Source organism: Peromyscus eremicus, chromosome 9 (genome assembly GCF_949786415.1).
Source record: "Peromyscus eremicus chromosome 9, PerEre_H2_v1, whole genome shotgun sequence".
Lineage (NCBI taxonomy): Eukaryota > Metazoa > Chordata > Mammalia > Rodentia > Cricetidae > Peromyscus > Peromyscus eremicus.
The window spans coordinates 110,634,101-110,651,161 of record NC_081425.1 but is presented as its reverse complement, the minus strand read 5'-3'; the positions used below and the strand labels follow the sequence as shown (position 1 = coordinate 110,651,161).

General features: G+C 40.7%; 1 long non-coding RNA gene across 1 annotated transcript; it reads right to left on the bottom strand.

Annotated features, from left to right (window-relative positions):
- Window positions 1-14,507: 14,507 nt before the first annotated feature.
- Window positions 14,508-16,655, bottom strand: LOC131920176 (uncharacterized). Its single transcript, XR_009381529.1, has 3 exons — window positions 16,499-16,655; window positions 15,559-15,616; window positions 14,508-14,925 (listed from the first exon to the last, which is right to left on the bottom strand). It is a non-coding gene; the product is annotated as an uncharacterized LOC131920176 (long non-coding RNA).
- Between the last annotated feature and the right edge of the window lie 406 nt (window positions 16,656-17,061).

Here is a 17,061-nt window from a genome sequence, read left to right as displayed (position 1 = left end):
ACAGACCTAGAGAGGCTACTCAGGCTTCAGTAGATAGTCCTATAACCCATGTACATACAGGCAGTATTGAGTGAACTCTGGGTATCAATCAAGTGGCGGGGTGGGGGGGGTTGGGGGGTGGGGGGGTGGGGGTGGGGGGGTGGGGGGGACGCGGGAGGAGACACGGGGAAGGGGGGAGTTGTACACCAGGTTCAAAGGAAATTCTATTTTCCCAAATCTTAAAATGCAAAAAACGACCAATTGGTAACTCTGCTGCCTATTAGTATCACAAGTACCTGTTACACATTTCAAAGTTCATGCTCTTAGCTCCTACCCTAATTGCTCCCAGCTCACAGGCTTCCCTTATCCCAGCTACTCCATCCCCTTAATTTCTGCTATGACCATGCTCACTCTTTTTGTCTTTGTCTCTCTGTCTCCCTCCTTCCTTTCTCTGCTCCCACGTACTCTCCCTCTGACTCTCTCTCTCTCTCTGTCTCTCTCTCTCTCTCTCTGCTCCGCTCCTGCTTCTCCAATGGCCATCTTCAGCCTACTTCTTTCTCTGCTCTGGACTCTTCCAGATGCCTCTGGCTGTTCTCTCTCTCATATCTACAATAGAAACCTCCCAGACTTCCCCCAACCATACCGTGGAGTGGTCATTTCATCAGTTTGTACAGTTGGAAGGGAAAGAAACATGCATGAAGTTGGAAAAGTGGGAGAACACAGGGCAGGAGTTGAAGGGGAGGAAATAGGGGATGGATTGGATGAACAGAAAATAAAATATTTCATTTCAAAAAGGATTTTCTCCGAGAGAATTGTTGTATTCACTTGAGAAAAGTGCCATAAGCAAGAATCAGAAAGGTGTTTGGCAAGTGAGGACCTACAAGCCTGCCTTGTCTTCCGTACTTAGAGTAATGTGGCCGAAATGAGTTGATTTCATGACTGTTTAGATGGAAGGAGAGCTGAGGGAGCACACTAGGCTGGTCAATGCTACAGAAAGGTTGATAGTGACATTCTTGAGCATGTTTACTGAGGACAAGTGGAGAAAGCTGGAGGGAGTAGGAGTGAGGACTGAGTTATCTCTGACTGTGACTGTTGATTGACAGTAGATTGTGGTACATTTTTCAATAACAGCTAAAAGCCATGGATCATTTTGTGTAAATAAAACTTTTCAGGGTGCCACCAGGAGATGAAAGAGCCACTCAGATCAAATCTGACTGGTGTTAGTCTCAGTCAGTTCAGAGACTTGCTGTGGAAAGGGCACACACACTTTCCACTAGAGTAAACTCTGCTACGTAAACATCCAGCTAAACCCATCCCACAGCTGGAAATACAGCCAAGAAATTGGGAAAGATCCAGAATGGAAGGACTCTTTACCCTGGAACACTAATACTAATTTCACAGCAAAATAATTTCCCCTGATACTCCCTGCCATTTGGGGTTAGGTCACAGACCAGATGGTTGCCACTAGCCACATCCAGCGTGATTTATAAAGGCACAGCTCTGATCATTCCACGCATATTATGGCCCTAGGAAACACACTGACTTCTTTTATGCAGTTAACAAAACATGCACTGAACACAACCGTCATGCTTTAGGTTCCTAGAGCTGCTTCCTGACCCTGAGAGAGTGGGTAGGGAATGTAGAGATACCAACAAATGTCACCCAATGTGACGTGGCAGCAGGGAGTGTGGCTTTTCATCTCAACTGGATTGTACGAAAACTGTGTTTCAAATCTCATCTCTACAACTTGCTAGCTAGGTAATCCCAGGTAATTTAAGTACCATTTCAAAGCCCCAGGCTCGTCTATAAAGTAATGATGATAACTGCCCTTGCAAGGTTCAATAAAATAGTAAATGGGAAGGAATTAGTCCAGTGCCTGGTAATAGTTAATGTTCAATAAATCTGTCGTATTCTCATCCTTCTCCTTTTATGACTCCTATTACTGCTCCCATCCCCTCTATAATCATTCAGATCACTCCCGTTATAACTCTTACACAGGGGTGGAAATGAAGTCAAAGAGGGAACTTGCCGGTAGGAAGAAGATTCCTAAGAGGCATTGAGATGTGGAGCTAGAGATTTTTGAATCTCAAAGAATGAACAGTGTTTCGTTAGGAAGGGAATAAATGTGAAGATCACCCTAGGCTGAATAATCAACAGAAGATTACGCCCAACTTTGAATTGAAGTGGTTTTCTGGGAGCAACACATAGTCCAGTATGGCTGGGTACACTGGCTGATGAGGCTCTTAGCAGACAACGCATTGTGAGATCACAAGGATTTCCTGAAAGCCAAGGGAGAAAGATTGGCCAAGGTGTGTGAGTGATCTCCCATACCAGATGCAACTGCTGGGGTTAGGTTACTGAATTGTACAGTGTGGAAGTGATCCGTGACTTAACAAGTTTTGATGGAGGGAAGATGTGATTCGCCATGAGAGTTTTCAGCTCTTTGTCTACTCTGCCCTTTGAAGAATAATGCAAAGAGATGACACACTGACCTTTGAAGATGATCCCTTGCTTCCTTCTTTGTGCCGGTGGTTTGGGTACAGGGGAGCAGCTACTGTCTCCCTTGTATTTATGAGCTAGCGAGATTTCTTTCTCTTCTAATTCCAGAAAGTCTTCTTACAAATGGCCATCCTATTGATTCCATCTGATAACTCATTATTTCATCCACTTACCTACTCATCTAGTGATCTTTTTCCATTTATCCAATCACTCAGCACATGCGCGTCAGGGATCCACTGAGTACACAGTAGTTTTAGATTGCTGGGACAGATTAAGTGGGAGGGATTTTACATTGGTTTCATGGTTTGAGAGAAATTCAGTGCATTGTGGTGGGGAAGACTTGGCAGAAAAGTTCAGTCACAGATGTGGGAGTGGGGCTCAGGCCATCTACATCATTAACAGGAGACCAGGAAGTAGGCAGTGAGGGGAGAACCAAAGTTGGCTCATAACCGTAAGAGGCCCACCCTTCTGACCTTTTCCTCCATCTAGACCCCACCTTCTATAGCCCCTTAAACAGTACCACATGCTAGAAAAAAACATTAAGACAGGAGCCAGCAGGGGACATTTCAGCTTTGAAACACCTGTCAAGCTCCTCCCGCCACACACTCTAGAGAAAGGCAGGAGTGAGGATTCCTACTTTCAGATGCAAGGCAGTCAAGTAAATCTCAGCACAGGGCCCCTTGGTAGCTGAGCACATTGGCACCACCTCCAATCCCAGCTACTTGGGAAGCTGAAGCAGGATTATACAGGAATTCTGTTGCAAAATCTCATAATGGGAGCCATCACTGGTTTTCCATTTACTTATTGACAGATCTAAATGCTGGGTTCAGTTTGCTCCTTACCCTAGATGTGCTAAGATATGCAGTTAGCCAGATAGTTAGCTATGCCATCATATTTTTAAAAATCAGCCTAGGAAAGCATATTCTATGTAGATAGCATCACTTAAAATGGAATTGTGGCACTTACATCATGCATTTTTGAGTTGCCCAGCAACATTGATATTGCCTTTTTGGTGCTATCTATTGAAGGAAATGCATGTGACCCTTGGGATTTTTACAAATCCAAAAGTCAATGACCAGAATGCAATTTGTCCTTTGTGGTGCCTCCAGAAGTATGAGAGAATGTCACATCCCAGCTTCTGCAGTCTTCCAGAATCAGGACCATGCATGAGCATTGCTGTAACTTAACACTGAACTTCAATCCCTCTGCTTATGATGGGAGGCATATGGATACAGTGCTAATTATAATTCAGATATTCAAGGTTTAATGCTGAAAGAAAGACACTAGCTTGGAGAAGGATCAATTAGTGGATTATGAGGCATGGAGGAGATTTCTAAAATATTTATTTTGGGCTCAGATGTCAGACTATCACATAAACAAAATAGAAATATAGTCCCAAGATAAATGCTGCACTTTGCATATTTTAGACTCATGGCTGATGTATAATGGAATGTAATCAGAATTTCTATATGGGAATATTTAGGGAAGAAAAGTCTTGGTTGTGCTTCCATGTATGCCTGCAGAAAAATCATAGCAAAGACAGGGTGATTTGCCCCCAGGAAACTTTGGAGGCTTCATTAATTAAGAGTCTTAAAATGATGCAGTTGCTGGATAATAATAGTATATGCTATGTTTACTTTAAAATGTTATATGTAAGCATAAAAATATTCAGTGTGGATAAGGAACCATCCAGTGCCCCTGGAAGGAAAGAGGTGCATGTCATCTTTAATAACCAGGGTTCTTCACAACTGAATGACTCTGTGGTTTAAACATGACATTGAACATTATATTTAACCCTCATATCAACCTATAACTGGTTGTGGTAGTCATTTCATAAATAAATCCGAAGCATACAGAGTTCGGATAATCCACTCAAGGTCATAGAATTTAAATAGGAGGCTTATTTTTGGTGATTGAACAAGCTGATATGTCGTAAAGGCACCTGTATTCACCACCATTCTCCAGCTAAAGCCCACCTTGGAACACTATTGCCTCTGGAAGGGTTTAGCCTTAGAGGGCAAACCTGCAGAGTTCAGATACAGAGTCTTTCTGCTAAATATAGAATCAATTTAATCTATATTCCAGAACTCTCGAGGCTGAGGCAGGAGGATGGTGAATTCAAGGCCAGCCTGGACTGCGTAGTGAGATCATCTTCAAATCTACACACAGGAAAGTCTATCAGAGAGCATAAACCACATGATAGACAAGAAGATGTCTCACTGTCTCTCTGGATGCCGAATCTGAAATCTTGCCACTGCCCCTGTCTAGGTTAATAGTTCACAGTTCATTGTTTTCCCTTCCTTGTGTTCAGTGAGGGTCAGGGCTGGTAGCTGTTTTAAAGGACACAGTGAAGGTAGGTTTCCATTTTTATTTGAAATCCAAGCCAAGTTTATTAAAGAAAATCAGATCATTGCTGAATACCATTAAAAATAGTGCAGGAGAGCAAATAGACTTGCACATTTTCCCAGCCGCAGGGAGGTACCAAGTGTCTGAGAGGAGCAGAAGGGCTCCACATGGAAGAACTCCCTATGTTCCTCCTGCACTAGCCTCCTCTTGGATCAGGTCCTTCTCCAGGTTAGGTCTCTGATCTAGCTCTTCTCTCTACCTCCAACATTCTGCTCTAGGGACTTAAAGCTGGCTTCTTGTCCAGCAAGTCTGGACTGAAACAAAATTTCACCTTTGGGAGACATTGTCATTGTTGATGTGACTGAAAGCAAACAGGCAGTCATTTTGAGAAACAATCTCATGATCATGCGCCTTCATTGGCTGGTTTATTTGTTGCCATCTTCCCTTTTGAGACTCAAGTCTTTCACACCAGGGGTCTGGTCTCCACCTGAATTCAGTATATCCCTCAGGACTTAGCTTAGTGCCTGTGAATAGTAGGTCTGAATAAACATGTACTAAACAAAAGGAATTAGAGCAAACCCATCCCCACTGATTATATCACTGCTAGTTAATGAACTATTAATGTGCAACAAACTGTCCCACACTTGGTACTGTAAGCAACAGCCATTTATCCCTGTTCATGTACGTGGACTCCTGGTTAACGGAGAGTCAGCTGATGCAGACTGGGTTCACTGCTGTTGGCTAGCCTGGATCACATATCTGCAGGTCAGCTTGGGGTTGCCTAATTTAGCGTGGCTCAGCTGGTGTGGCCCCAATTTTGTTCTACTCTTCTCTTCTCCTTGGACCAGTAAGTCTTCCAGGATATCTTCTGTTTAAAGTAACTCCAGAACTCTAGGAGGGCAAGCTCAGAACTGGCCCAATAACACCTCTGGATTTGCACCATTGGGAAGACGACAGTGAAATGGGGGGGGGGGGGAGGGGACACTCTGCCCATGATGGGGTTATGGCAAAAATATAGATGAAGGACAGCTGAAGGCATGAGGCCATTGTAGCACCCAACTGCCCAGAAACACAAGCACAGGATGTGGGTGTGCTTGGTAGACAAGCAACAGTCCCAGCTCACAGTGAATCCCTAGACCTCTCTCTTCTCAATGTCAGCCTCATTTCTCTGTACAGATCTTTCTTGGACATCATTCCAGTAGTTACTCATATCCTCTCTGAATTGGTTGCACATATTTAGAATTGCTATTTTGAGTTCATTATCTTGTGTCTCATCTAAGTTGCATTCCTCAGGGAACTTCACTGTGGGAGTAATATTTTTTGGAAGCTACACACTATGTGTGACTTTTCATGCTGTCTTTTTGCAGTAGGACCGAGGCACCTGCAGTTAGGATGTTGGCAGGGACTTTGGATCTGGCTTTCTGTCCCACCTTTGTTGAGTGGACAGTTGGATACTTATTTGCAGCTCAATGGTTCTTGAGGTTCTGTCTTTGAGACACTCTGTCCATGTTCAAGGGCATGTCTATGTGGGATATCTGCTGTTGGATGGTCTTTCTGTATGTTATGAATATGTGTTTCTATCATTGGTTAATAAAGAAGCTGCTCTGGCCTATGGCAAGACAGGTTATAGTCAGGTGAGAAATCCAAGAGAGATACAGGGAGAAAAAGGGCAGAGTCAAGGCAGATGCCACCCAGCTGCCCAAGAAACAAGATGCCAGCAGACTGGTAATGCCATAGTCATGTGGCAAAATATAGATTAATAGAAATGGGTTAATTTAAGATGTAATAGCTAGCTAGCAATAAGCCTGGGTTATAGACCAAACAGCTTATAATTAATATAAGCCTCTGTGTGTTTATTAGGGACCAAATAGCTGCAGGACACACGAAAACCTCGGTCTACAGGTATCAGCAAAGTGCAACTTCTGACCACAAGAACCAGCCCTCCATAGCACCTGCAGGTTCTCAGTATAGCCGAGGACTTAGACAAAAGTCCTCAAGTGACTGCAGCTGAGGCTTCAGGTGACATTTCCCCCCTTATTCTGATTTAATTTTTATGTAACTAAACTTATTTTTCATTGGACGCATGAAAATATTCCTATTAACAGGATAATGTGGTGTTTTGATACATGTACATATTGTCTTGTGCTGGCATCAGGTCATATCTTCCCAGACTTCTCCCTTCCTATTTTACTGCAGTTTTCCTGAATTTTACTAGCTTACTATTTCCTTATGTCTATCTTTATAACATTTTTATGTTTTCCCTAAAATAAAAGGGTATTTATTTTTGTTTACAAAAATATTATAAATTGTTACAAATTTAAAAGATGAGTGAAACAGTTATACAAAATTCAGGCTTTTTATTTAATATAGCTTTGCAGTTATTTTTCTATGGGTTATTTATACTCTCTGTAAAACTATCTCTTTATCTGGCAGAGATCTATGCCCCTTAAATAAAATGCCTTTCTTTCCCCATATATTGCTAACGAGAACATAAATTGTCAGCTCTTTCTGGTGGATGACTTGGAAATACATGGCAAAATTTAAAGCTCACATACATTCAACCCAAACATTCCTATTCCAGAAATTTACTCAATATGTGGACTTAGTCACACGTTCCAGAGTTTTCACTGACATGACATGTTGTTTATATTTTCAAATGGCTATGAAAGAATTAAATATTGATTAATGGAGTTGATTAACCCCCTTTGTCTCACTGTGCGTGTGCATGCACCCCCCTGCTGTGTGTGTGTGTGTGTGTGTGTGTGGGCATGTACATGTGTGTACAATATGTTCTTATCCAAAGCTGGTTTTGAATCTTCAATACTACTGCCCGAGCCTCACAAGTGCTGGAGTTACATGTGTGCACCATATACCCAACTAACTACATCCGTCTACATAGTGATCAGGCCATATTTAAAGAATGAGATAGCTCACTGCATGGCATGAGGGAAAGGTTTTCAAGGCAAATTACTCAACAGTGGCTTCCAGGTAAAGAATGTTGTAAGAATGTACCATGTGTGTTTATGATTGATATGTAAGTATGAGCCTGTATGTGTATATTTTTCCACGTGCTCAAAACATAAAAAAAAAACATTTTTTCTATGTGTTCAAACAAAATTCCTCAAATACACACACACACACACACACACACACACACACACACACACCACGTATACATATACATGTGGAATTTTCTGTTTGAACACATAGAAAAATGTTTGCAGTGATTACCTTCAGTGATAAATCAGGAATGAAGAAAACACAAGCTTATTTTCATTGATGACTTCAGGCTATTTAAAATCTTAGGTGCTGTTTCCTCCAGATTAGGAATTGGCAAATTATAGCCCATGGGCTAAACCCAGCCTCTCAGTTGATTTTGCAAATAAACTCCTATCACAATACATCCATACCCATTCATTTAAGAATTGTCTATGGTGTCTTTTGTGTTATGATGACCGATTTTAGCATTTGTGAAAGTTAAAAATGCAACACTAAATGTGTACTGTCAGAAAAAGCTTTTTGTAAAAAGGGTCATATGTATAAAGCAGCAAAACAGAACCTAGCAAGAAGAGGGATGGAGTAGAAACTAGAGGGTGAACAGAAAGTTTGAAGTGAAGCAAGAGCGCTCAGCATTTGTTAACTCCCAGGAGTTACCAGAGTCATTCTGAAAAGTGTGGTGAGATGAATGACTAAAATGTAGTGCCTGTCCTTAAGGCTCTCACAAACAGATGGGGCAGCATTTTAGTTACTTTCCTGTTTCTGTGATGAAAAAAACATGACCAGAAAGGGGAAATAGAGGAGTAATGAGGAAGGATTGGATTTAAGCAAGACTGAAGTCTACTAGGATGAACCTCAAATTCTGTGGTTCCACATCTGGTATCTGGGGCTTCAGTTTCAAAGAACTTAGATGGTTCTCCCTCCAGATGCCTGAAACATGTGTCCTTGGGTTGGTTCCACTCCCTGCATGCAACTCTTCTTGGCAGACATCTCAGGGGTCTGGCATTACCAACGTCTTTGTGTCTACAAACTCAACCTAGGCTTCACCTTTACAGCCTCACACCAAAGCTTCTTGGGGCTTCCTTGCAAAGATTCTAACCCTGGCACATGTTTCCTGGCCTCAGTGGCTCTCCAAAACCATGGAGGAATATTCTATGACTTCCTTAATCATTCCGGTTTCCAAAACCAGTATCACATGCAGGACACCACTAAGTTCTACCTGCTTGGGATGGATGCTGGCCACCCTGGGCCACAGCTGCAGCAGCTTCAGCATGCTGAAGCTATGGGAAAACTTTGCTAGGTAGTTTCTTTCTAGAAGGAAACACCTTAGGCTCTCTCCTTTCCCAGGTTGAAGGGTTAGCTGGGTGAGTTCTGCCCTCGGGCTATCTTTCCTAGTGTTCCTGTGCAGGCTACCCTCTCTGTCTTCTCCTTCTTGATATATGAAGGCCCTTTCCTAGTTTTTAGTTTTGAGGCTACTCAATATTCCAGTGCTAAATGTAGAAAAAGAGGTCATCATTTTTGGTGCAGCTCCTGTCAGTCAGTTGAGTAGCATAAATCTGGCCGACACCATAGTGTGTGTGTGTGTGTGTGTGTGTGTGTGTGTGTGTGTGTGTGTATCATACTTTTCTATTCTATCTTTTGTTGTCCTTTTGAAAAAAATTATTGCTGCCTTTTAAGCCAGGCTGTCTTAATCAACAGCTGCAACTCCACCACTATTAGCAGTGATTTCGGGGCAAGGGCCATAGCTGGAGGGGATTCTATTCCCTCAGGCACTGGCACTTTCAAAGCTAGGAAGGGAATTTATCTAAACCTCTGTCCCTCTGAAGAACTCAAGACTCAAAGGTTGAAGTAGAATTCTGCTCTTCAGAGAGGCTGAATAGGAGATAGCTCACCTCCTCTCCTTGCTCATGTCTCCCTGGGAAAGCCCTCATGCTTCTCCTCACCTCTACTTAAAAACCCTTCTCACCTGGCTGCTCCCTACCACTTCCTGTCAGCTAGTTGCTGACTCACCCTCCTGACTGCAGGTAAATTTTATTTAATCAAACACGTCATTGCATCGTTAAACAAATGTTTTAGACCATAAACAAAGGTAACACACCTGAAAATAATATTCTACATTTCCCCTTTTTTTCTAAATAAAAAGGTTTTAACTTTAACATAGTATAACTACATACACAGTTATCAAGTAGGAATTACATTTACAATATTCTGTCCATTTATAGTTAGCATATTGAAAGAAAATGATGCATTATCTATCGTAACTTAGTGAATCCATAGTTTTACACCTAACTTACTATCATAATTTTCTAAGAAAAACTGCAACTATTGCTGTGGGATGTTCTGTATGGCAAATGTGTTGCTCTGATTGGTTGGTAAATAAAACACTGATTGGCCAGTAGTCAGGCAGGAGGAAGGATAGGCGGGACAAGGAGGAGAATAAAGCTGGGAAGTGGAAGGCTGAGTCAGAGACACTGCCAGCCACCACAATGAGAAACAGCATGTGAAGATGCTGGTAAGCCACAAGCCACGTGGCAAGGTATAGATTTATAGAAATGGATTAATTTAAACTGTAAGAACAGTTAGCAAGAAGCCTGCCATGGTCATACAGTTTATAACCAATATAAGTCTCTGTGTTTACTTGGTTGGGTCTGAGCGGCTGTGGGACTGGCAGGTGACAGATTTGTCCTGACTGTGGACCAGGCAGGAAAACTCTAGCTACAAATGGTGCCCAATGTGGGGCAAGAGTTTCCACCTAAAACCTGAGAAAAGATTCTAAAACGGAGCTAAAAACAGCTTCCTAATTGTCTCTCTCAAATGAGCAGCAGCTGCCGGTTTGAGCTACTGGCGGGTTCCTAGCGTGCACGCTGGACCTGCAGTATGGCGGGAATAAGGCCTTTGCAAGTGGCACATTAAGCTGCATGGTGGATTTAGCCTTTGCTAGTACAAAACAAAAAAAGAGGTTTCTGGGCTACACGTTGCTTGGATAAAAGCATAGAGACCCACGATAGCTCCCAGAGCTGGTGGAAAACGTACCACCGCCATGTTGGGAAACTGAGGTGGGCGGAGCCAGCAGCCATAGCGCCATTTCAGTCTTACAAATGCTGCAGTTTAAAGCAATAGATTCACCATAAGACAGATTCAGATGTAATAGTTTACAATGTGTGTAAAATATACATAGGCTTGAAAAAGACAAAAAAGGTGATATATACAGTTATAGAAACAAATACATAGTTTTAAAAAATAAAGCCTTTAAAGAGACAGTAAAATTAATATAGAAAATAAGCCACGTAAAGATGAATATTACACAGAGAATCTGGATTGTGTTGTCTTTGGGATTTTTAACTGCAGAAAAACATTTGATCATAAAAGATATTGAGTTATGCCAAAATGTATATTTTAAAGGTACCTTGACTTCAAAATTTGGATATAAGGATATGTTGCTTTGGAAAAGAGTCTCTGCTTTTGTTCCCACAGAAAGCCAAAGGCTATGGATTTGTTCCAGATTAAGATACATCAGGTTTGACCAGCCAAGACCCCCTGAAAGGTCTCCGATGACACCATGGCCCAGATGATGGTTTGAAGGCAACTGGCTCAGACAATACACCCTCATGGACTATTCCATAATCCTAAAATTTTCTTTGTGTCCCCATAAGATACAGCGTCCCCCTCCAGCAGGAAGTAGTAAGAGAAGCTATGCCCAAATTCCCAAATTATATATAATTTTACTTTTTTTTGTTTGTTTGTTTTGTTTTGTTTTGTTTTGTTTTTCGAGACAGGGTTTCTCTGTGTAGCTTTGCGCCTTTTCCTGGAGCTCACTTGGTAGCCCAGGCTGGCCTCGAACTCACAGAGATCCGCCTGGCTCTGCCTCCCAAGTGCTGGGATTAAAGGCATGCGCCACCACCGCCCGGCAGTAATTTTACTTTGTTAAGGTTAAAACCTTCCTTTTGGAAAAAAAAAAAAAAAGAAAAAGAAAAGGGGAAGTGCTGTGGGATGTTCTGTATGGCAAATGTGTTGCTCTGATTGGTTGGTAAATAAAACACTGATTGGCCAGTAGTCAGGCAGGAGGAAGGATAGGCAGGACAAGGAGGAGAATAAAGCTGGGAAGTGGAAGGCTGAGTCAGAGACACTGCCAGCCACCACAATGAGAAACAGCATGTAAAGATGCCGGTAAGCCACAAGCCACGTGGCAAGGTATAGATTTATAGAAATGGATTAATTTAAGCTATAAGAACAGTTAGCAAGAAGCCTGCCATGGCCATACAGTTTATAACCAATATAAGTCTCTGTGTTTACTTGGTTGGGTCTGAGCGGCTGTGGGACTGGCAGGTGAGAGAGATTTTGTCCTGACTGTGGACCAGGCAGGAAAACTCTAGTTACATACTATAATTATCTAGTCTTCAACTCCATCAAAGACCTCAGAAGGATTTGAGTAAACAAAAAGTGCACTGCAAACAACTTCCAAAACTCTATCAGTGACAGAGATATCTGACTGCCTGGACAGTCACCCAAAGTTCCTCTGCAATGTTGGGGCATCCATCTTCAGCCTACAGGCCTAGAGTATCAGGCAGACTCCTCAGTGAAGCAAGAAATTTGAAGGATTGTCATGCCTTGTTTTGGCAAAGTTCGTCAGTCTTTTTCCTGTGTGTCATAAATATCCAGTCTGCATAGCATATTGTCAGCAGTCAAAGGCAAGAACAGTTTCTTTGCCCAGTAGCTAACCTTGCCACAAACTCCATAAGGAGTTTTTTCAATGCCCATCATTTTCTCTGAAGTAAATGGGTGCTGCCAGGAGCAGATGTATCTTATTGTCATGAAAAATCTTAAGTTAATAAAACATTTAAATGCCATATTCTGTAGGTCTTTGAAAGGTTTGGAGACCATCTATCTATTTAAAACATATTGCTAAATGATCTGGGAAGCATACCTAACAAATCTACAAGTTTGATTGTTATAAATGACTAACTACTGACCTATGTTTCTTGATTATCCTAAATAGTCTACAATAATAGCTTTTAAAAACTAGAATTTTCCTCACATTTTGAATTTAACCGCATAGGTACAATACCTTAAACAAGAATAGAAACATATATACAATATGTGCTAACAAAAACAACCTTAAATTTGCATCAATATACAAAAAGCCTTTAAACAAGAGTAGGAACATATATACAGTGTAACAAAAATAACTTTAAATTTGTATCAATATACTTTATTCCCCTAGATGATAACAAACATCCATAACCCACCAAATAACCAAAAGCCTCCCACACCATTCTTGGGAATGTGGGCATTGTGTTCTCTAAACTGCTTCCTGTTCTCTGTGGACAAAGTATATTTAGGGTCCCAGAGAGGAAATTTTGAGATAATGACAAAGACCTGGGAAGACCAGCATTAACCTTTGCTGATAGATATCACCTGTCAAGTCTCAGGAGATCTTCCCTGGTCACACCTGATCCATACTAACCCCAAAGGAATCCACATCTTCTCATCTCCCAAGGGAACAAAACTTTAAAGCATTTTTTATTTCCATTTGACAAATATATTTTTTGACTTTTTAAATGTTAAGACATTCCTAAAGTATGTAGACTGATTTATTTTGGCAGTCCCTCTTTCAATTCCAGGTCACTTTGCAGCTGTCCCTGGCTTTTCAACAATCAAAAAATTCAAAATCAACACAGTAACATACATGCATATTCCCCATCTTATGCATTTTTTCTTTTATATTACCTCCACTCTCTCTTTAAAGACTGATTATTTTTAAACTATTTGTTTCTTTCTACGACTATAGCCTTTTTCTTTTCTTAAGCCTACTCACATTGTTAAACACACTGCAATCTGTTTAGAGGTTTTTTCATCTGGACCTCTTTTATTGTGTATCTTCAGTCTTCTCTGACTGCATGAGCAAACTTTAAACTGCTAAGCAGCTTGAATTTCTACCTGTGGCTCCGTCTGTCCACTTCTTGGGTCTGGAAAGCCAAGCTGAAAGCTCATGAGCCGGTCAGAAGTTTGTGCCAAGAACTGCATTCAACCTTCCTAGAGCTCTAGAATGCTAATGCTTATGCTGTGACAGGCATTTTTACTTAGTTTTTTGTTCCTACTTAATATATAGCTGTTCAAAGGCTCACTGTCTGGCAAAAATTGTCCAGCAGAAGTTCTTAAAAGAGCCATTTTTTAAAAAACTTTCTCAGGCACTATGGAAATTCGAGGGCTACATTGGTACACCAAAATATTGTTGGTTGTTTTTTACTGTTTTTTTCTTTTAGGGGACCCACCACCCAGGTCCCAAATAAATCACACATGGAGCCTTATTCTCAATTATAAATGTTTGGCCTTAGCTTGGCTTGTTTCTTGCCAGCTTTCCTTAACTTAAATTATCCTGTCTATCTCTTGCCTGTGGGCTTTTCCTCTTCTCTTACTTTTGTCAATCTTACTCTTACTCTGTGGCTTGCTGTATAGCTAGGTGGCTGGCCCTTGATGTCCTTCTCCTTCCTCTGGCTGCTAATTCCTCTCTCAAATTTATCCTTCTATATATATTATCTACCTGTCAACCCTGCCTATCTTTTTTCCTACCTTGTTATTCACCATTCAGTTCTTTATTAAACCATCAGGTGTTTTAGACAGGCACAGTAACACAGCTTCACAGAATTAAACAAATGCAACATAAACAAAAGTAATACACCTTAAAATAATATTCTAAAACAGTCTTTTAGTTAGAAAGGAGAGAAATCGAGTGTTCTACTTACCAAAACTTGGTACTACACTGAAGGTCAGAATAATATCCATGTATCTTCATGTCTGAGTGCTTGAATTTGATTTAATTACTGAGTTGGTGAGATGGCATGTCATTGCATCAACCTTTGCCCACTACAAGTCATAGGACAATTAGAGGAAGATGACTTCCTTTCTTAAGAAATATCATGCAAAAGACTATACATGAAGCTGGAGAGATGGATCAGCAATTAAGAGCACTGGCTACTCCTCCAAAGGAGGAGTTTGATTCCCAGCATCCACATGGCAGCTCACAACTGTCTGTAACTTCAGTTAGAGATGATTTAATGCCCTCTTCTGGACTGTTCAAGCACTGCCCACACATAGCTCACAGACCTGCAAGCAAAAACACTCATACACATATTTTTTTTAAATTGTAGAATATATATTTATAAAAAAGAATATATATTTGGGGGTCAAGGACATATCTCAGGGTTTGTTTATGTTCATCAAACACTCTACCACTAAGTTACACTCTTAGCCCTTGATAATATAATTTTAAAAGAATATTTTATGGTTTAATTACTGTTTTTTATATTGTAGAATATAAATCCACAGCAATTCCTATATACCTTCTAGATTATATATAGATATCAATTACCTGAACTCAGAGTTTTAGAATCCTTCTATCTAGGAAGGTTTAAAACATTCAAAGTGTTTTCTTTCTTACGAAGTTTCAGAATAATGAAGGAGGCTGGCATTTTTGCTTAATCATATATTTGGTGACCCTAATCCATCTTCTTAGCTGTGAACTCCTTGGGATCAAGAGTCAATCTATGGGGCACCACATTCTGCTTATACTAAATAATCAATCAATTGATCAAATGTTAAATGTAAATAGTCCCTTTAAATCCCAAGCGTCTACATCCATTAAAAGTTACATCCATTTTCTGAGAACAGGCAGGTTGCCCCTTAAAAATATTGGCTTTAAAAAAAAATCCAAGGTTATAAAACTAATTATTTTGGTACCTGCTGTCCAAATATGATGCAAGCCACATATAGAATTTTAAATATTCTTGTCACCACACTAAAAAGCAAAGAAACAGGAACAAGGAAAACTTATTTTAGTACTATATTTTATTAATCTCATATATCTAAAATATCATTATTTAACATTCAATCAATATGAAAGTTATTAATGAAATTTTTCCCCATGCTTTCCAGTGTTATTCTAAAAACATGCCTCAGGTGGGACAGGCTACAGTTAAAAGCTGGGCGGGCTCTTGTGGCCAATGGGTAACATATTGGATGGTGTAGATTTAGCAAGTAATTGATTGTATTTAAAATATTATTCGCTAGAAGATCATTCTAAATCAAGGGCACTTTCAGAATATTTAAAATAAAATTCAAAGTAAAAGAGGAAATTCACATGCCTGTTAAGAATGAATGTGTTTCACAGAGGGAGAAAACCTGTTAAGTGGAATAATTACAGGCTGTAGGTAAAAACTCATGGGCAGTATGCATTACTGCTAACCAAGTAGCCACGGAAGGAAAGCTGATGTCTTTTAGACACAATTGAGGAATCATAGAGCACTTGTGCTTCAAACCTTCCTGATGTTGACAAAGCATTTGAGGAAACAGAAGGGAGAGAAAGAGAGTGGGCAGCTGGAAATCTCTGCAGCACCCAGGCCTGAGGAGAATACATATTTCTAGTTCTGCAATGGGCAGCTTCCATGTCTCCCTTCAATCATTCAATTCAGACAGAAGAAACTTGAGGGGCTGTTAAATCCAGGCAAGATTTCCACAGTAGAATGATCCAGACTCATGGTTGCAGAACTGGAGTCTCTCAAGTTCTGGGGAAAGTACTTAGATCCATTCCTGAGACTCCCAGGTCAGCCTTCAAGTTGGATGCTCTCTGTGCTTACCCAATATTCCTATGCACTCAACACTCAAAGATGACTCCTCTTACCCTTAAACTTCGGCTTAATTTGAGTCAATTTTCATGCGAACATGACTTTGAAATGTTTGTTGTAGGATCATCTCATGCACTTGGAGAAGAATATTCAATGGTGAACATTTCAGCATGGGCATCCAAGTTCGACCTAGAATCTCTGTGACAATGATAATATGTGGATTATGTGTGAGCAAAAGCATCTTCAAATGACACAGTTGCTGTAGTATTCAAGGTTTTGTTACAATTTGTGCCTATGCCAAACTGTCCACGAGTAGGTACAATCTCGACCAGTTTATGAAGGAATGAGACTTCAATTTTCCAGCATCAATAGATTCCCTCAGCTTGCCATCCCAGACCTGGTTTTGTGAAATACACAGGGCAATGTCCTGGATGGATTTCTGTCAACTTGACACAAGCTAGAGTTATCTGGGAAGGGTAACCTTAATTGAGAAAATGCCTCCATCAGATTTTATGTAGGCAAGTCTGTAGGGCATTTTTTGATTAATGATTGAGGTAGGAGGGCCCAGCCCATTGAAAGTAATGCCACCCTGTAGCAGAAATCTTAACAGTTCTCATTA